Source organism: Pongo abelii, chromosome 7 (genome assembly GCF_028885655.2).
Source record: "Pongo abelii isolate AG06213 chromosome 7, NHGRI_mPonAbe1-v2.0_pri, whole genome shotgun sequence".
NCBI lineage: Eukaryota > Metazoa > Chordata > Mammalia > Primates > Hominidae > Pongo > Pongo abelii.
This window is the reverse complement of record NC_071992.2, coordinates 136,217,550-136,238,861: the sequence shown is the minus strand read 5'-3', so window position 1 is coordinate 136,238,861 and position 21,312 is coordinate 136,217,550. Positions and strand designations below refer to the sequence as shown.

The 21,312-nt window shown below is 41.9% G+C and overlaps 1 protein-coding gene across 3 annotated transcripts in view; it reads right to left on the bottom strand.

Annotated features, from left to right (window-relative positions):
- Window positions 1-21,312, bottom strand: part of DEPTOR (DEP domain containing MTOR interacting protein) — a 190,380-nt gene that overhangs the window by 59,749 nt on the left and 109,319 nt on the right. The window lies entirely within an intron of this gene.

The window sequence follows — 21,312 nt, the reverse complement described above, 5'->3', positions numbered from 1 at the left end:
CTTCTCTTTCCCTCTAAACTCTAAGCTTGTTGGGGTAGTGATCATGGCTTCACTTACTCATGTGTCCCCAGTGCCCAGCAGAGAGCTTGTCTCATAGCCACACTCGATTCTTTTTTTTTTTTTTTTTGAGATGGTGTCTCGCTCTGTCACCCAGGCTGGAGTGCAGTGGCATGATCTTGGCTCACTGCAACCTCCACCTCCCAGGTTCAAGCGATTCTCCTGCCTCAGCCTCCCGAGTAGCTGGGATTACAGGTGCCCACCACCACACCTGGCTAATTTTTGTATTTTCGTAGAGACAGGGTTGCACCATGTTGGCCAGGCTGGTCTCGAACTCCTGACCTCAATTGATCCACTCTCCTCAGCCTCCCAAAGTGCTGGGATTACAGGCGTGAGCCACCACGCCCAGTCCCTCAATTCATTTTTAAAAACTTTTTATTTTGAGGCTGGGTGCAGTGGCTCACGCTTGTAATCCCAGCACTTTGGGAAGCCAGGATGGGTGGATCACTTGAGGTCAGGAGTTTGACACCAGCCTGGCCAACATGGTGAATCCTCGTCTCTACTAAAAATACAAAAATTAGCCAGGTGTGGTGGCATGCACCTGTAATCCCAGCTATTTGGGAGGCTGAGGCATAAGAATCACTTGAACCCGGGAGGCAGACATTGCAGTGAGCTGAGATTGCACCACTGCACTCCAGCCTGGGCAACAGGGCAAGACTCTGTCTCAGAAAAAACCAAAATAACTTCTTATTTTGAAATAATTATAGACTTACAGAGAGTTGCAAAGAAAATACAGAGACCACACACTGTATGATTCCATTCATATGGAATGTCCAAAACAGAGACATTTCTAGAGACAGAAGTACACTGGTGGTTGCCAGGGGCTGGAGGGGGGCCTTGGGGTTGGTTTGGGAGGGGTATTAGCTACAGCACACAATTTCTTTTTGAGGTGATGAAAATGTTCTAAAATTGCCTGTTGTGATGATTGCAAAACTCTGTAAATATGCTAAGAACCACTCAATTGTACACTTTAATGAATTGCTTGGTATGTGAACTATATCTTAATAAAGCTGTTAAAAAAAATCGGCAAAGAGTACAGAGAGTTCCTGGGTACCCTTCACCCAGATTTCCCCAATGGTAACCCCTTACACAAATAACTACAGTATAATATCAAACCAGAATGTTGACATCGGTACAGTCTCCAGCCCTTATTCAGATGTCACCAGCTTTTACATGCACTCATTTGTGTGTGTGAGTGTGCATGTGTGTGCAGGAGCACATATAGTTCAATGCGGTTTTATCACATGTAGAGATTTCTGTAACCACCACAACAATCATGGCAAAAGAACTCTCTCCCTGTGTTTCCCCTCTATGGCCTCCTTCACTGAGTTCCTGATGCCCGGCAACCACCTTTGCTCTCCATCTCTATAATGTTATCACTTTGGGAACATTATGTAAGTGGAATCATACTGTCTGTTGCCATTTATGTTTGATGTTTAATACATAAATAAATGGTTATCCAATAATAAAGCCTGCTTAGTCCCTAAGGAAATCTATACTTTATTTATTTACTAATTTATTTAGAGATAGAGACTCACTCTGTTGCCCAGGCTGGAGTGCAGTGGCACGATCATAGCTCACTGCAGCCTCGAACTCCTGGGCTCCAGCGATCCTCCTGCCTCAGCCTCCCAAGTAGCTAGGACTGCAGGCACACACCACTGTGTCCAGCCAAAATCCACACTTTAGAGTGATATAAACATGCCAGTGTGTCAACTTGAAGTCAGTAATAACAAGAGCTAGCCCCTCATACAGCATGTCCTATAAACCCAGCATGACCTTAAGTAAGTGTCTTATATGTTCTAATTCCTTCAATTATCACAACAGCTTGGGATATAGGTACCAGTATTTCATTTCCTTTTTTTTTTTTTTTTTTTTTTTGAGACAGAGAGTTTCACTCTTGTTATCCAGGCTGGAGTGCAATGGCACAATCTTGGCTCACCGTAACCTCCACCTCTCAGGTTCAAGCGATTCTCTTGCCTCAGGCTCCCAAGTAGCTGGGATTACAGGCATGCGCCACCATGATCGGCTAATTTTGTATTTTTAGTAGAGATGGGGTTTCTCCATGTTGGCCAGGCTGGTTTCAAACTCCCAACCTCAGGTGATCCGCCTACCTTGACCTCCCAAAGTGCTGGGATTACAGGAGTGAGCCACCGCGCCCGGCCTATTTTATTTCTTATTTTTTTTCCTATTTTTGATGAGGAAACTGAAGTCCAGAGGTATTAGGAAGTCACCCAAAGAAGACATAGTAAATGGCAGAGGTAGAAATATAATACAGTATCTGATTCCAGAGTCCAAGTTCCAAACCACTGCTCTTACTGCTTCTATGAGAAACAATTCCTTCTCTAGATCATCATAAAAATCAAAACCATGTCCTATAAAACTGCTCATGTATGACTATTAGTCTGAATGTGCACCCAATTCTATACCATTTATATCTTAGAAATCCATTGAGATTTATTTATTGCCTGAATTTTATACTTTGAGTGCAAGATTCTTGGAGCTATAGTGCAGGTGGTACATCAGCCCCCAAAGGCCACGTTCCTGGGTCATTTCTGTCCGTCTGCAGAGTCATCAAGAACTCTGCAAACTGGTCACCATCATGCAGAAGTCTCATGCAACTTTCCCCCAAAAGCAAAAAACTTGAATAGATGACACAAAAACAGAAGACACACAAATATCTAATTAGCACATGAAAAGAGGCTCAACCTCATTAGTCAATATGGAAATACACATTAAAACCCCACAATGAGGCCAGGTGCAGTGGCTCATGCCTGTAATTCCAGCACTTTTGGAGGCCGAGGCGGGTGAATCACTTGAGGTCAGGAGTTTGAGATCAGCCTGGCCAAGATGTTGAAACCCAGCCTCTGCTAAAAATACAAAAATTAGCCAGGCATGGCGCGTGCCTTTAGTTCCAGCTACTCAGGAGGCCGAGCTGGGAGGATCGCTTGAGCCTGGGAGGTGGAGGTTGCAGTGAGCCAAGATCACTCCATTGCACTCCAGCCTGGGTGACAGAGCAAGACTCTACTATTTTTTTGTTGTTTGATCATCCATCCATTTATTCAACTACCATGTATTGAGTTAGACTGACTATATACCAGGTACTTTTCTTGCCCAATGTTTTAGGGAAAAAATGGTAAAAACAGAAGTTAAATAAAAAATTAAATCCTGGCAAGTTTTTTTGGATTGTAAAATTCAAAATGTTATAAACCACTAGGAAAATAATCTAGGTAATAAAAACCCATTAAGAATCATATTAACGCCTTTATCAATTATGCTAACTGGTTCAACAGTCTCTTTTGCTATTTCACAAACAGCATCACATCCTCTCTAGGTCAACATCAACAAATGCAATCTAGAGTTGTAACTATATTTATTATCCACATATGTTAATCAACAATTCTTCTGGTCACATAAATATCAAGTCTTACAACATGGGTCCCTACTAAGAGAGCACCAGTGCCAGCATTTAATCTAATAATTCATATGGGTATTCCACAGTTTTTAAATGGTGATATTCACTTTGGCCAAATGAATAATGTTGGCCTCAAAGACAAATATAGTTAATTCAGTGGTATTTCTACATGTTCTTAATAAATAATCTGGACAGGTGTGGTGGCTCACACCTGTAATGCCAGCACATTGGGAGGCCAACGTGGGAGGATAGCATGAGGCCAGGAGTCCAAGACCAGCCTGGGCAACATATTCTGTCTCTAAAAATAAAATGAAATTAAAATATTAGCCAGGCATGGTGGAGCATGCCTATAGTCCCAGCTACTCAGGAGACTGAGGCAGGAGGATCGCTTGATCCCAGGAGGTTGAGGCTGCAGTGAGCCGTGATCACACCATTACATTCCAGCCTGGGCAACAGAGTGAGATCCTGTCTCACTCAACCAATCAGTCATCAATGAATGCTCATGCATGTAATCCCTGCACTTTGGGAGGTTGAAATGGGAGGATCGCTTGAGGCCAGGCATTCAAGACCAGCTTGGGAAACATAGTGAGACTCTGTCTCAAAAAATAAAATATAAAATATAATAAAATCATAAATAAACCAACCATTCTTGGATTCAGGAGAGGCTCACCTAATGCAACCTGGACCAAAAAATAAGCCAATCACACTTTGATATGATAGCTACCAATGTGGCTGTCTTGTGGATAGTCAAATTTTTACATAAATTCACTACGTCGCTATACTCAGTAATGCTATAATAAAATTTTGTAGGTAAGTTATTTCTGGCAACCTTCTGAGTTTATTGAGATTTTTAAAAAATCCTCAAGTTGGCTTTGGCAACAGTATCTTAAAATTATAACCTGAAAATACATAGCCCTGTATACATTTATTAAAATGTATATATAGCCCTGTATACATTATTAAAACCTACTGTTTTCTCTTTGCACAGTGAATTACATAAAATTTTGGCTCTGTATAAATAAATCCAGAAAGGCATTCTAAATCCAAAAAAAAAGTCTATAACAGACTTCAAAGTACTTTGAGATTATTTTTAAATGAAATAGAAATTTGACTGCTGACCTAATTATGTATCTCCTCCAGCTTTAATTACTGACCCAGTGTTTAATTTACACCCAGTCTCCATCTTATACCTCCCCACCTCTATACCACCTATAACCAACAGGGCAAACATACTATCTAAGATCAAATACAAAAGTCAACTTTAAATAGTCCTTCCTCATCACATTCTCTCCCCAATAGAACAGGTGACCTCAAACATGAGGAAATCAGGTAGCATGAGGGCCAGATGAGATAGTCAACTATAAGTGTTCAGCATAATGCCAAATACATTGTAAGCACTCAATAAATTATACATTCATTATTTTACAACCACTGTTGTTTTTTACTGTTATCATCATCTATTGATGATATGCTGACATTTGGCCTAGGAGAATTCAATTTTATGGGATATAATATTTAATGCCCCACCTCAATTTTCAAGGATGGATTTGGATCTGAGTGTCTCAGGAGCAGCCACCCTCCCTGAAATGAAGGTTGCCACGTGTTTATTCACCTACCTGTGTGGCTGGCACAGACGGAGTCGAGTTCTCCTCTCAGCATACAAAAGTGACAATTGTATGTATCACTTGCATTGTTGCCAATAAGTTATTAATATTTTGCCTTTTTTCTGTCTCTCATTAAAAGTTTAATGATATAAACAGTTTAATGATATAAACATTGAGTTTCATACATTTGCTTTGTGTGTGAGTAAAGTTTTAGGTTTAATATATATAATCACAGCTTCAAAAGCTGAAGGAGTGCAGGTAGACAGCCATATTATGGCACCAATAAATCACACGTGACATCCATTCATTTATTTGACAAACTGAGCACCTACTAAGTATCATACTCCACCCCAGCTACTGATTTTAACATTGTGATTAAAATATGACACCTTCATCTGCTCATCTCTTTATGCTCACCAATACCAAAGCCTGCTAAAAGAGACATCATTTCACACAAGAACAAGGCAATTAAGTTGGAACTTTATTGACAATTTTTATGCTGAATAACTTTGAGAAATTTCTCTTTTCTTTTTTTCTTTTTCTTTTTTTTTTTTTTTTTTTGAGAGAGAGGAGCCTCGCTCTGTCACCCAGGCTGGAGTGCAGTGGCGTGATCTTGGCCCACTGCAACTTCCACCTCCTCGGTTCAAGTGACTCTCCTGCCTTAGTCCCCCGAGTAGCTGGGACTATAGGCACCTACCACCATGCCTGGCTAATTTTTGTATTTTTAGTGGAGACAGGGTTTCACCATGTTGGCCAGGCTGGTCTCGAACTCCTGACCTTAGGTGATCCACTCGCCTTTGCCTCCCAAAGTGCTGGGATTACAGGCATGAGCCACCATGCCCGGCCTACTTTTAGAAAATTTATCATACAATGAAAAGTACAAGTTTTACAGCCAGATACCTTCAGTTTCAATCCTAGCTCTGCCACATTTACTATCTGAGTATTTGGACAACTTGTTCAATTTTTTGAATATATTCCATGGGAAGGAAAAATGAGATAATTTATGTAAGAGATGTGGCACGGCATCTGACATATAGTGTTGTAAGCATTCTTCATTTTAGACTTCTAAAGATTGACTTCACACTTTGCTCATTTAAGTTCCTATGCAGAACTCATTTTCTCTATCTTTTCTGCCTTTCTTTTTTCTTTTTTAAATTTACTACTTATTCTGAAATTCTAATTCTTCTAACTTTTTTTTTTTTTTGAGACAGAGTCTCGCTCTGTCGCCCAGGCTGGAGTGCATTGGTGCAAGCTCGGCTCGCTGCAACCTCCACTTGCTGAGTTCTAGCAATTCTCCTGCCTCAGTCCCCCAAGTAGCTGAGACTACAGGCGTGCACCACCATGCCCAGCTAATTTTTTGTATTTTTAGTAGAGACGGGGCTTCACCATGCTGGCCAGGCTGGTGTTAAACTCCTGACCTCATGATCTGCCCACCTTAGCCTCCCAAAGTACTGGCATTACAGGTGTGAGCCACTGCGCCTGGTCTAACTTTCTTTAAAGAACACATTGCCCTTCTCTGAGCAGTTTGTTACCTTTTTACCTATGAAAAACATATGAAATCATAACCAGATATACAGCTAAAGTTTAGTGAGTGCACCACTGGAAGATATTCAACTTGAGAAGTTGACAGAAAGCAAAAAATAAAGCAGTGCATTAAGACACAGTAAGGTTTGGGAAGTAACTAGATTATGAAAGTCAAAAATTTGACTTTCATTTTTATAGTCATAAATTATATAAGTAGAGGCTCAAGAATTAACAACAGCTAAATGACATAGAGTTTATATTCCAGAGGGAGAAAAGTTGATTTTTTTTGTACACTTTTTTTGAGACAGTCTTGCTCTGTCATCCAGAGTGGTGCGATTTTGGCTCACTGCAACTTCCACTTCCAGGGTTCAAGCGATTGCCCTGCCTCTGCCTTCCAAGTAGCTGGGATTACAGGCATGAGCCACCACGCTTAGCCTGATTTTTTTTTCCTTTTTCTTTTTTTTCGAGATGGAGTTTTTGCTCCGTTGTCCAGGCTGGAGTGCAATGGTGCAATCTCGGATCACCACCTCCTGCATCAGCCTCCCGAGTAGCTGGGATTACAGGCGCCTGCCACCACACACCACTAATTTTGTATTTTTAGTAGAGATGGGGTTTCACTGTGTTAGCCAGGCTGATCTCGAACTCCTGACCTCAGGTAATCTACCTGCCTCAGTCTCCCAAAGTGCTAGGATTACAGGTGTGAGCCACCGCACCCGGCCTCAGCCTGATTTTTTTCTACACATTAACATGTAATTCTCCATACTGAATATAAAAATCCTTGCTACATAAACAACTTACTTTTTGTTAAACACAGAAAAAAAAATCCATGATATGGAAAAAAAAATAAAGAGAAGGAAGGAAAAAGCATGGGGAACAGTTTGTTTGTGCCTGTAAGTCTTAAATTTGTTCCAATTCTACATTTCTCAGATCCCAGTGATATACAGGACCTTCGTATTATGGTAAATGTAATACATACCATTTGATAAATTCCATTTTTTGCTCCTTGGAACTATTTATCTGTAAACAGGACAAAGATTCAAAGAGGCAGTGTTCAACATCTACATTCAATATCTAATGTTCCAGTTGTGATCTTACCAGTTGTAATTGAAAACTGACAATTTGTTACTCATCCAATTGATAATTTCTGGGACTTTCCAAGCCTTCCCTTTTGCTTTGGTAGAATTCTCTAGGGGCTTGTCTTGACTTCGTATTAAATGGGATTTAAACTAGGAAGAAAAGCAGACGTAGCCAGAAAGCTAGAGCCACATAAATACAACAGGATCTCTGTTTAGGAAAGTTGGAACTCTAGAAGCACTCAATTCACTATTTGGTCAAAGAAAAACAGATCCCTATACACTGTTAGGTTTAACTGCAGAAATCATGAGGGAAATGTCATGTAGTTTACCAAAATAATAAAGTGACACGGTACAGATATATTCTTCTTTTTGTGGATAACGTGACTACATTTTCCTCCCTTATATATTATTAGGATGATTTTAGCAGACAAAGAAATAATAGAAGCTGATTACTTAAAAGGGGGAAAATTGGCTTCCATTCAACTCATGCATGTAGTCCAAGGATGAATATAAAAATGTATCATCTTGAATTCTACAGGTTCTCCTGAATATAAAAATATTTTAGCTGGGCACAGTGGCTCATGCCTGTAATCTCAGCACTTTGGGAGGCCGAGGCGGGTGGGTGACCCGGGGTCAGGAATTCTAGACTAGCCTGGCCAACATGGTGAAACCCTGTCTCTAGTAAAAACATAAAAATTAGCCAGGCGTGGTGGCACGCACCTGTAATTCCAGCTACTTGGGAGACTGAGGCATGAGAATCACTGGAACCCAGGAGGCAGAGGTTGTAGTGAGCCGAGATCATGCCACTGCACTCCAGCCTGGGCAAAAAAAAAAAAAAAAGAAATTTAGTCTACTTATCTAGTTGGAAGGAGGAAGGTCACATACTTTCATTCATCCTTGAAATGCTTGCTCATAAATGATATAACACAACAGGCACCATGAAGCATGTGAACTGAATCCAGCACTATGATAGCAGCATATAGGGAATGCGCAGATACCAACTGTGCCCTGGATGACACATCATCAAAAATTTTTAAAAGGTGGTCTTGGACTTACGGTCACATAAACAACTTAGTAGACTGAAAACAGACTTAAACAGAGAGGGAATAAAGATGATGATTATCCTACTGAGGAAGAAGAAGGTCAGCAAGATGGGGCTAACTGCAAACCAGTGTCAAAGTTACAGAGGTCATCAAGATCACCTTAAAGACATAAGACCCTCACTAGCTGCCAGCTCACTGCTTCACCAAGTGCACAAGGGTGGCTGGGGCTTCTGTGAAGGATCGTTTTTTTGGTCACCAAGGATGGCACTCTTATCCACTCATTCACTCCTTTTCCTCTTATCTTCTTAGCTACTACTGATCTCTGTATCTTTTCCTAAAAGAGTCACCTAGCCCTGATAGACTTCGCTCAAGATCACTGATAAACTGCAAGGATAAATGGATGGTAGAACTATTCCTTAGACTTGGTGTTTCTAGAAGGTGAGTAAATTCTGCATACAAAAGTACTGTGGTTTCCCTGCCAGTAAGACTTAAGCTTTAACTTCTTTCACACATCCAGGGATAGATTTGCAGTATTTTGTCTTCTGGGTCCTGCTAGATCACAGTCCAACAGAATCCAAGCATCTGATATCATTTAGTATGTTTCATAATTTAAAAATGGTCAAGACTGAAGAAATATTCATAACATGCTTTTTAATCATGCATTTGTAGAAAAACCTTATTTAAGAATTAGTTACAATAGAAAAGTTAAAGCTTTTTTTTTTTTTTTTTAAGAAAATCTGACTGGAGGCTATTAAACTTAGTACACTTATGCAGGAACAGAAAACCAAATACCTCATGTTTTCACTTATAAATGGGAGCTAAATGATAGGAACTTATGAATGCAAAGAAGGAAACAACAGCCAAGCCAAGAGTGGTGGCTCATGCCTGTAATCTCATCACTTTGGGAGGTTGAGGCAGGCAGACCACTTGAGGCCAGGAGTTCAAGACCAGCCTGGCCAACTCAGCAAAACCCTGTCTCCATTAAAAATAGAAAAAAATTAGCCAGGTGTGGCGGCACACGCCTGTAATCCCAGTTACTTGGGAGGCTGAAGCACAAGAATCACTTGAACCCAGGAGGCGGAGGTTGCAGTGAGCCAAGATTGTGCCACTGCACTCCAGCATGGGCAACAGAGCGAGACACTGTTTCAAAAAACAACAAAAAAAGACCAGGCCCTGGGGCCTACATGAGGGGTTAAGGAGGGAGGAGGAGAGGAGAAGAAAAGATAACTGTTGGGCACTGGGCTTAATATCCTGGGTGATGAAATAATATGTACAATAACCCCCCGTGATACATGTTTACTTACATAGCAAACCTTCGCATGTACCCCCAAACCAAGAATAAAAGATTTAGAAAAAAAAAAAGAAAGAAAGAAAGAAAGAAAAGAAAACCTGAGCTGTACTTCAGGCCATCTCAACTATCTCAAGCCATCCTAAATGGAAGCAGTAGTTGAAGGAGCCCTATTTCCTAAAGCAGCAAAAGTCCTTGAATCGACTTTTCAAAACAGTAAGCAATTGTTTTTAAGTGCCTACTCCATAAAAACGGTGCTAGCTGCTTGGGATACAAAACTCTCCAAAAGGCAATAACAACAGTGAGTCAGAGGACTAAAATAATTACTTCCTTAGCACTGACAACATTAAGAAGAGGATATGAAAGCAGGAAATTGATTGTAGGACATAAAGTCCTATTAACTGATATTACTGAAACAAAATACTTCACATTCACAAAGTTATAACCCACTTACACTTATTTAATTGATTGAAGGGAGGCAAAAGGATGGAAAAGAGGTAAAAGGATTCAAAGTAACTATAGTAAAGACAGAAAACCAAACATGACACTGTGATTGTCTGAGTGCTGCAGCTTCTGTGTCTTACTGCCAGAAATGTAAAGGCAATAAACAGATGGAAAGTCAAACTATGTTTTATTATTCTGTATGTATCATTAAACGATAGCTGGGGTGGCCAGGCACGGTGGCTCACGCCTGTAATCCCAGCACTTTGGGAGGCTGAGGCAGGCGGATCCCGAGGTCAGGAGATTGAGACCATCCTGACTAACATGATGAAACCCCGTCTCTATTAAAAATACAAAAAATTAGCCGGGCGTGGTGGCGGGCGCCTGTAGTTCCAGCTACTCGGGAGGCTGAGGCAGGAGAATGGCGTGAACCCAGGAGGCAGAGCTTGCAGTGAGCCGAGATGCGCCACTGCACTCCAGCCTGGGTGACAGAGTGAGACTCCGTCTCAAAAAAAATCTAAATAAACAAATAAAAATAATAGCTGGGTACATTCCAAAGACTAGAAAGAACCTCTACTGTTAGTGATAACACACAGAACAAGAGGTAGGATTTTCAAAGATAATCTTGTTTATCAGAGACTAGATTGTACTGTAAGTGTAGAGAAGCCTAAAAACAAAATTATTTCATCTGGCAAATGGAATATCTCAGATATATAACTCAACAAAAGAAATCTGTAACTCTATTCTAGATCTTTTGAAATTATTGGCACAAACCCAAAGGCCTGATCAAAGTATTTCAGTGTTGATTTACTTAACAAGCATGTAACAGCAGAGAGTATGTATAAGACACTGTTTAAGACCAGCAATGGACGAGGTCATCAAATACATTAAGCTCCACCCACTCAGGCATCCGATAATGAGAATGCAGATGATAAAAATAATGGTAATCATCAGCTATCATTTACTGAGTGATAGATAGCCTGTGCACGGCCCTGTGCCAAGCACATTACAGGTTTATATCATTTACTTCTCACAACAGTACTATGAGAGAGTTATTATATTCCCATATATATTATATTCCCATATTATGATTCCCAGTTTACAGATAAGGAAACTGGGGCTTAGACAAGGCAAACTTGCCTTGTCTAAGAGAGAAGTGCTGACAGACTCACTCCAGGTCTCACCCCTGAACCTCCACACTAGACTGCCTCCCATTTCCAGGTGTGATCATGGAAACGAGGAGGCAGGCAAGCTTGCAAAACAAGAGAGTGGAGTCTGCTTTGCCCACATTTATTCCTGTTTCCAGGTTACAGAAGGTAATTTGGCTGGAAATGTTTTCCATAAAATTCTTAACCAATGGCCCAGTGCGGTGGCTCCTGCCTGTAATCCTAATACTTTAGGAGGCCAAGGCAGGAGGGTTACTTGAGACCATGAGTTTGACACTAACCTGAGCAACACAGTAAGACCTTGTCTCTATTTATTTAAAATAATTTTTTAAAAAATATTCACCACCATAAAATGCTAATTACTTTGGAATTGCTTACCAAAAGAATGTGGCAGCCAGGCACGATGGCTCATATCTGTAATCCTAGCACTTTGGGAGTCCAAGGCAGGCAGATTACTTGAGCTCAGGAGTTTGAGACTAGCCTGGGCAACATGGTAAAGCCCCATCTCTATTAAAAAAAAAAAAAAAAAAAAAGAAAAGGATATGGCTATAGCACAGAAAACATTGCTCTGACCTCAGACAGCCCAGGGTTGAATCCCAGTTTCACGATTTACTTAATTACTTAACTGCTCTGAATTTTAGTTTTCTTCATCTATAAAATGAATTGGAGGAACAATGAAACAACATATGTAAAAGGCCTAGTAGGCCGGACACGGTGGTTCACGCCTGTAATCCCAGCTCTTTGGGGACCCAAGGCGGGCAGTTCACTTGAGGTCAGGAATTCAAGATCAGCCTGTCCAAAATGGTGAAACCCCATCTCTACTAAAAATACAAAAATTAGCCGGGCATGGTGGTACACACCTGTAATCCCAGCTACTCGGGAGGCTGAGGCAGGAGAATCACTTGAACCTAGGAGGCAGAGGTTACAGTGAACCAAGATCACACCACTGCACTCCAGCCTGGGCAACAGAGCAAGACTCCATCTCAAAAAAATATTTGTAAAATAAAATTTAGACCTGGGCAAGATGGCCGAACAGGAACAGCTCTGGTCTGCAGCTTCCAGTGAGATCAACGCAGAAGGTGGGTGATTTCTGCATTTCCAACTGAGGTACCGGTTCATCTCACTGGGACTGGTTAGACAGTGGGTGTAGCCCATGGAGGGCGAGCAGAAGCAGAGTGGGACATTGCCTCACTCAGGAAGCACAAGGAGTCAGTGAACTCCCTTCCTTAGCCAAGGGAAGCCGTAAGGGACTCAGCCATGAGGAACAGTGCATTCCAGCCCAGATACAATGCTTTTCCCACAGTCTTCACAACCCGCAGACCAGGAGATTCCCTCGGGTGCCTACACCACCAGGGCCCTGGGTTTCAGGCACAAAACTGGGCAGCCATTTGGGCAGGCACTGAGCTAGCTGCAGGAGTTTTTTTTTCATACCCCAGTGGCACCTGGAACACCAGCAAGACAGAACTGTTCACTCCCCTGGAAAGGGGGCTGAAGCCAGGGAGACAAGTGGTCTAGCTCAGCAGTTCCCAACCCAATGGAGCCCAGCAAGCTAAGATCTACTGGCTTTAAATTCTCACTGCCAGCACAGCAGTCAGAGGTGGACCTGGGACACTCAAGCCTGGTGGGGGGAAGGGTGTCTGCCATTACTGAGGCTTGAGTAGGTTGTTTTCCCCTCATAGTATAAACAAGGCCACCAGGAAGTTTGAACTGGGCAGAGCCCACCACAGCTGTGCAAATCCATTGTAGCCAGGCTGCCTCTCTAGAGTCAGGGCATCTCTGAAAGAAAGGCAGCAGCCCCAGTCAGGGACTTATAGATAAAACTCCCCTCTCCCTGGGACAGAGCACCTGGGGGAAGGGGAGGCTGTGGGCGCAGCTTCAGCAGACTTAAATGTTCCTGCCTGCCAGCTCTAAAGAGAGCACTGGATCTCCCAGCACAGCACTCGAGCTCTGCTAAGGGACAGACGGCCTCCTTAAGTGGGTCCCTGAATCCCATGCCCCCTGACTGGGAGACATATCCCAGCAGGGGTCGACAGACATCTCATACAGGAGAGCTCTGGTTGGCATCTGGCAGGTGCCCCTCTGGGACAGAGCTTCCAGCGGAAAGAACAGGCAGCAATCTTTGCTGTTCTGCAGCCTCCACTGGTGATACCCAGGCAAACAGGATCTGGAGTAGACCTCCAGCAAACTCCAGCAGAGCTACAGCAAAGGGGTCTGACTTAGAAGGAAAACTAACAAACAGAGAGGAATAGCATCAACGTCAACAAAAAGGACATCCACACAAAAACTCTATCCGAAGGTCACCAACATCAAAGACCAAAGGTAGATATATCCACAAAGATGAGGAAAAACCAGCACAAAAAGACTGAAAATTCCAAAAACCAGAATGCCCCTTCTCCTTCAAAGGATCACAACTCCTCACCAGCAAGGGAACAAAACTGGATGGAGAATGAGTTTGACAAATTGACAGAAGTAGGCTTCAGAAGATGGATAATAATAAACTCCTCTGAGCTAAAGGAGCATGTTCTGACCCAATGAAAGACGCTAAGAACCTTGAAAAAAAAGTTAGAGGAATTGCTAACTAGAATAACCAGTTTCGAGAAGAATATATATAACCCGATAAAGCTGAAAAATCACAGCATGAGAACTTTGTGAAGCATACACAAGTATCAATAGCTGAATCAATCAAGCAGAAGAAAGGATATCAGAGATTGAAGATCAACTTAATGAAATAAAGCGTGAAGACAAGATTAGAGAAAAAAACAATGAAAAGGAACAAACATAGCCTCCAAGAAATATGGGACTATGTGAAAAGACCAAACCTATGTTTGATTGGTGTACCTGAAAGTGACAGGGAGAATGGAACCAAGTTAGAAATCACTCTTCAGGATATTATCCAGGAGAACTTCCCCAACCTACCAAGACAGGCCAACATTCAAATTCAGGAAACATAGAGAACACAACAAAGATACTCCTCGAGAAGGGCAACCCCAAGACACATAATCATCAGATTCACCAAGGTTGAAATGAAGGAAAAAATATTAAGGGCAGCCAGAGAGAAAGGTAGGGTTACCCACAAAAAGAAGCCCATCAGACTAAGAGCAGATCTCTCAGAAGAAACTCTACAAAGCCAGAAGAGAGTGGGGGCAAAATTCAACATTCTTAAAGAAAAGAATTTTCAATCCAGAATTTCATATCCAGGCCAAACTACGCTTCATAAGCGAAGGAGAAATAAAATCCTTTACAGACAAGCAAATGCTGAGAGATTTTGTCACCACCAGGCCTGCCTTACAAGAGCTCCTAAAGGAAGCACTAAATATGGAAAGGAACAACCAGTACAAGCCACTGCAAACACATATCAAATTGTAAAGACCATTGACACTATGAAGAAACTGCATCAACTAACAGACAAAATAACCAGCTAGCATCATAATGACAGGATCAAATTCACACATAACAATATTAACCTTAAATGTTAACGGGCTAAATGCCTCAATTAAAAGATACAGACTGGCAAATTGGATAAAGAATCAAGACTCATTGGTGTGCTGTATTCAGGAGACCCATCTCATGTGCAAAGAAACACATAGGCTCAAAATAAAGGGATGGAGGAATATTTACCAAGCAAATGGAAAGCAAAAAAAAAAAAAAAAAAAAAAAAGAGCAGAGCAGGGGTTGCAATCCTAGTCTCTGATAAAAGAGACTTTAAACCAACAAAGATCAAAAAAGATGAAGAAGGGCATTACATAATGGTAAAGGCATCAATGCAACAAGAAGAGCTAACTGTCGTAAATATATATACACCCAATACAGGAGAACTGAGATTCATAAAGCAAGTTCTTAGAGACCATTCAGGATATAGGCATGGGTAAAGGCTTCATGACTAAAACACCAAAAGCAATGGCAACAAAAGCCAAAATTGACAAATGGGATCTAATTAAACTAAAGAGCTATTGCACAGCAAAAGAAACTATCATCAGAGTGAACAGGCAACCTACAGAATGGGTGAAAATTTTTGCAATCTATCCATCTGACAAAGGGCTAATATCTAGAATCTACAAAGAACTTAAACAAATTTACAAGAAAAAAACAATCCCATTGAAAAGTAGATGAGGGATATGAAGAGACACTTCTCAAAAGAAGACATTTATGCGGCCAACAAACATGAAAAAAAAAGCTCATCACCACTGGTCATTAGAGAAATGCAAACCAAAACCATAATGAGGTATCATCTTATGCCAGTTAGAATGGTGATCATTAAAAAGTTGGGAAACAATAGATGCTGGAGAGGATGTGGAGAAATTGGAACACTTTTCTTTTTGAGACAGAGTCTCACACTGTTGCCCGGGTTGAAGTGCAATGGCGTGATCTTGGCTCACTGCAACCTCTGCCTCCTGGGTCCAAGCAATTCTCCTGCCTCAGCCTCCCAAGTAGCTGGGATTACAGACACCTGCCACTACGCCCAGCTAATTTTTTGTATTTTTAGTCACTATGTAGGCCAGGCTGGTCTCAAACTCCTGACCTCATGATCTGCCCGCCTTGGCCTCCCAAAGTGCTGGGATTACAGGCGTGAGCTACTGTGCCCAGCCCAGGAATGCTTCTGTACTATTGGTGGGAGTGTAAATTAGTTCAATCATTGCGGAAGACAGTGTGGCAACTCCTCAAGGATGTAGAACCAGAAATATCATTTGACCCAGCAATCCCATTACTAGGTATATACCCAAAGGATCGTAAATCATTCTACTATAAAGACACATGCACACGTATGTTTATAGCGCACTATTCACAATAGCAAAGACTTGGAACCAACCCAAATGTCCCTCAATGATAGACTGAATAAAGAAAATGTGGCACATATACACCATGGAATACTATGCAGCCATAAAAAAGGATGAGTTCCTGTCCTTTGCAGGGACATGGATGAAGCTGGAAACCATCATTCTCAGCAAACTAACACAGGAACAGAAAACCAAACACTGCATGTTCTCACTCATAAGTGGGAGCTGAACAACGAGAACACATGGACACAGGGAGGGGAATATCACACACTGGGGCCTGTCAGTGGGTGCAGAGTTAGGGGAGGCATAGCATTAGGAGAAATACCTAATGTAGATGACAGGTTGATGGGTGCGGCAAACTGCCATGGCACATGTATACCCATGTAACAAACCTGTCCCAGAACTTAAAGTATAACAAAAATTAAAAATAAAATAAAATTTAAAAATAAAATAAAAGGCCTAGTAGCGTCCCTGGTCCATAGATTCAATAAATATTAGCCATGTGTGCTTCCATGCAAGGGCCCAGGGTGTCAGGGCCAAAAGGATATCTTTCCAAGGTAGAAGCCTTTTCAGACATTATTTTTATAGAAGGGTCTAGAAGTAACTCTAGGTGGTCTCGGGGAAAAGACATTGGGGATACTGAAATAAAATCCTTCCCAGGAACCCCAGGATGTGAAAGTTTCTTCCCAAAGGCTCACTCATGCATGGCATTTTCTTAGTATTCCCAGGAAGTTTACCATATTAACTTGCTGGTGCTTTACTGCACAGTAATTTATCGGTGCTGCTTTTGAGACTGAAGAGATAGTCAGTATGTCAACAGACCCTCAAAGGAGAAAGAGGCTAAAGTTCAGAAAAGGAACATAGCAGTGGCAAGACATAGTCTTTTTTTTTTTTAACTGTCTTTATATATTTTCTATATTGTTCATAGCTTTAAAAAAGAAGATGCAGAAAAAAAAAACCCACCTACTTTTTAAAAAATAAACTTTACATCTCAGAATAACTTTAGATTTACAGAAAAGCTGCAAAGAAGGCCAGGCATGGTGGCTCATGTCTGTAATCCCAGAACTTTGGGAGGCCGAGGCAAGCAGATTACTTGAGGTCAGGAGTTCGAGAGCAGCCTGGCCAACATGGTGAAACCCGTCTCTGCTAAAAATACAAAAATTAGCTGAGCGTGGTGGTGGGCACCTGTAATCCCAGCTACTCAACAGGCTAAGGCAGGAGAATCGCTTGAACCTGGAAGGCAGAGGTTGCAGTGAGCCGAGATGGCGCCACTCCACTCCAGCCTGGGTGACAGTGTGAGACTCTGTCTCAAAAAAATAAGTAAATAAATACAAAAATTAGCTGGGCGTGATGCTACGCGCCTGTAATCCCAGCTACTCGGTTGCAGTAAGCCAAGATTGCACCACTGCACTCCAGCCTGGGAGACACAGAAAGACTCCATCTCAAAAAAAGAAAAAAAAAAAGAAAAGCTGCAAAGATAGTACAGATAGCTCCCTTATGCCCTTCATCCAGCACCCCCAAATGTTAACATAACTATGGTACATTTGTTGAAACTGAGACATTAACATTGGTATACCCATCTGCTTTTAAATCTAGCTTAGAGCTATAAGGAACTCTTTGTGTTGACACAGGAAGAAAGCTGTTCCTTAAAATCGTATGTTTCATAAGGAAGTTTGCTTAGTTATTTAATGAAAAAGACATTTGTCCTTGTAGCTGACAGTGCCAGCTGCTTACTCAAACCAATCTCTCTTTCTTCCTCCTTAAGAGTTTTGCTCAGGGCAGTAGTGTGCCCAGCCAAAACCATATGAGTCACCGACTGCCTTCCAGCATGGGGTGACCATGTGACACAGTTCTGGCCCATGAGATGTGGATGAAATCCCTGGGACAGACTGCCCTTCCCAGATAAAAAGCAAAGTCTTGCTAGGTGACACCTCTCCGCTCTTAACTCTTTGTCATTCCCTGTTCTTCCTGCCCAGAGTGCAGGCATGAGGCCTGGTGTACACTAAGAACAGGAGAGAGAGAGATCGACAGCACCTTTGTGGGGAGTCTCAGTGTCAGCCTGGGATTCCAGACCTGGGGGCATCTCATTTCAGGAGGCAGAGAAACCTCACTGCTTAAACTATCTTTACTGCAATTTCTGTTATTTGTTGCTAAACACAACCCAGATAGCATCCCAAATTCAAGTCTAGAGGCTTAAACTATCTTTACTGCACTTTCTGTTCTTTGTTGCTAAACACAACCCAGATAGCATCCCAAATTCAAGTCTAGAGACATAAGATCAAAAGCTTAGGAAACAAACACTTTCTATTTGAAGCCCATATCATGTAAGAAACTATGCTTGACTCAGAAGCCATGAAGCTGCTTAGACAGGAAGTCAAGCTGTCAGAAGACATGGCTTCTAGCAACGTGGCTCAGATTCCCCTGCAACAGAACAGGTGAATGTTCAGTTATGTTATGTTCAGTCCTTAGGCCTCAATTTTTCCATCTGTGGAAGAGAAATTACGATACTGTATTCTTTTATCCAAAGCAAGTGAAATTAATAAATATGTAGAAACCAATCTCTCCCTGAAAGACATGGCCTCCATAATGCTAATATACCATTAATAATATTGTTCTGCTTTCAGTAAAACTCCAAAGGACCCCACAATGAAAACTAGAATTTTTTTTTTTTTTTTTTTTTTTAGAGACGGAATCTCACACTGTCGCCCGGGCTAGAGTGCAGTGGCATGATCTTGGCTCACTGCAACCTCTGCCTCCCAGGTCAAGCGATTCTCCTGCCTCAGCCTCCTGAGTAGCTGGGATTACAGGCGCCCGCCACCACTCCTAGCTAATTTTTTGTATTTTTAGTAGAACGAGGTTTCACCATGTTGGCCAGGCTGGTCTCAAACTCCTGACCTCGTGATTCGCCTGCCTTGGCTTCCCAAAGTGCTGGGATTACAGGCATGAGCCATCACGCCCAGGCTGAAGACTAGGAATTTAAGAGAATTGCCAAAATCAAGTCCAGTCTAAACAATAATAGCCAACTACATTTTTTTTTTTTTTGAGATAGGGTCTTGCTCTGTTGCTTGGAGTGCAGTGGCACAATCACTGCTCACTGCAGCTTTGACTTTTCCAGGCTCAAGCGATCCTCTCATCTCAGCTTCCTTAGTAGTTGGGACTACAGGCGTGCACCACCACACCTGGCTAATTATTTTGATATTTTGTAGAGATGGAGTTTCACTGTGTTGCCCAGGCTTGTCTTGAATTCCTGGGCTCAAACGATTGCCTGCCTCGGCCTCCCAAACTGCCGGGAATACAGGCGTGAGCCACTGTGCCCATCCTACATTTTTTACTTCTGGAAATATTAAAAAATCAAAGGTAAAGTAAAAACGGAGTGGAAAGAAAAAGTAGAAAATTGAAGCTGCAAATTGACCTGAATAGACTCCCCCTAAAATATAATTGGTAGTGTAGAATTTGGTGTTAATTCAGTTTGGAAGCCATACATTAGCAGTTTGATGGACATTGTTTCGATTCTTTAGGAGAACCTGTTAAACAAGCACAGGTATTGTTTCTCATGGAGGCCATAGAACATTTGTTTGGAACTTGGATTCTGGAGTCAGGCACTATAGTTCTATTTCTCCTCATGCCATTTACTGTGTTTTCTTTGGGTGACTTCCTAATACCTTTGGGCTTTAGCTTCCTCATCAAAAACTGAGAGAGAAAGAAAATAGGATTGTGAAATCATGGTGCTGGGGAAGGGAGAACACTTGTTGTTACCTATGTGGCTGGTACCCGCTTTATATGGATGTCCAAACTGGCACTGTAAAAATACAGATATCAGAAATCTCAAACATAGAGGAACAAAGATCACAAAGATAAGAGACTGAAAAATGAAATGCGGCTGGGCACAGTGGCTCACGCCTGTAATCCCAGCACTTTGGAAGGCCGAGGCAGGTGGATCACCTGAGGTCAGGAGTTCGAGACCAGTCTGGCCAAGATGGTGAAACCCTGTCTCTATTAAAAACACAAAAATTAGCAGGCTGTGGTGGCACGTGCCTGTAATCCCAGCTGCTTGGGAGGCTGAGGCAGGAGAATTGCTTGAACACAGGAGGCGGAGGTTGCAGTGAGCCGAGATTGCACCATTGCACTCCAGCCTGGGCAACAAGAGCAAAACTCCATCTCCAAAAAAAACACAAAGAGAGAAAAGAAAAATGAAATGCACACAGGTCAGGACACCATGCTGCCCTCTGCTGGTTTCAAAACAGCCTAGAGCTGTGTTCTCCAAGATGGCAGCCACTAGCCACGTGAGCCTTGAAATGTGAGTCTGATTAAGTGAAAAAACACACTGGATTTTGAAGACTTAGTAAAACAAAATGTAAAGTAGCTAATTTGCATTTTTCATATAGATTGCATTTTTAAATGATAATATTTTGGAGATGGCGAGTTAAAGTATATTATGAAGATTAATTTAACCCATTCCTCCTTTTTTTCTTGCTATTTCTACTAGAAAATTTAAAATCACATATGTAGATCATCTTGGTGGCTCCTAGCATATTTTCATTGAGTAGCCCTGGTCTGGTGGCTGATTTCCCACAAGAACAGAACAGCCAACCAACAAACAAGTTCACCCCTTTCATTGGGTACAGCACCTTGAAAGCCATTTGCCATAGAAGATGATCCTTGTCCTGAACAAGCAAATGATCAAGAGTTGTTCCAGTTTTTCTCACACTTATCTCCCCCATCCCATTTCCCTTATTTTGATGAGGAAGCACATTTTGTTCCCACTTAAGGGGAATTCCCCATTGAGGTTATGATTTCAGCACCAAGAAGGATTTCAGAGTCACAGGAGTGAGCCAGTGGGGCAAAACCAACACCCACCCCTTCCCCAGTGGCCTGGAGGCTTTGCCAACTGCCAATATGATCAAAACCTGGGACAGCTGGGGGAGT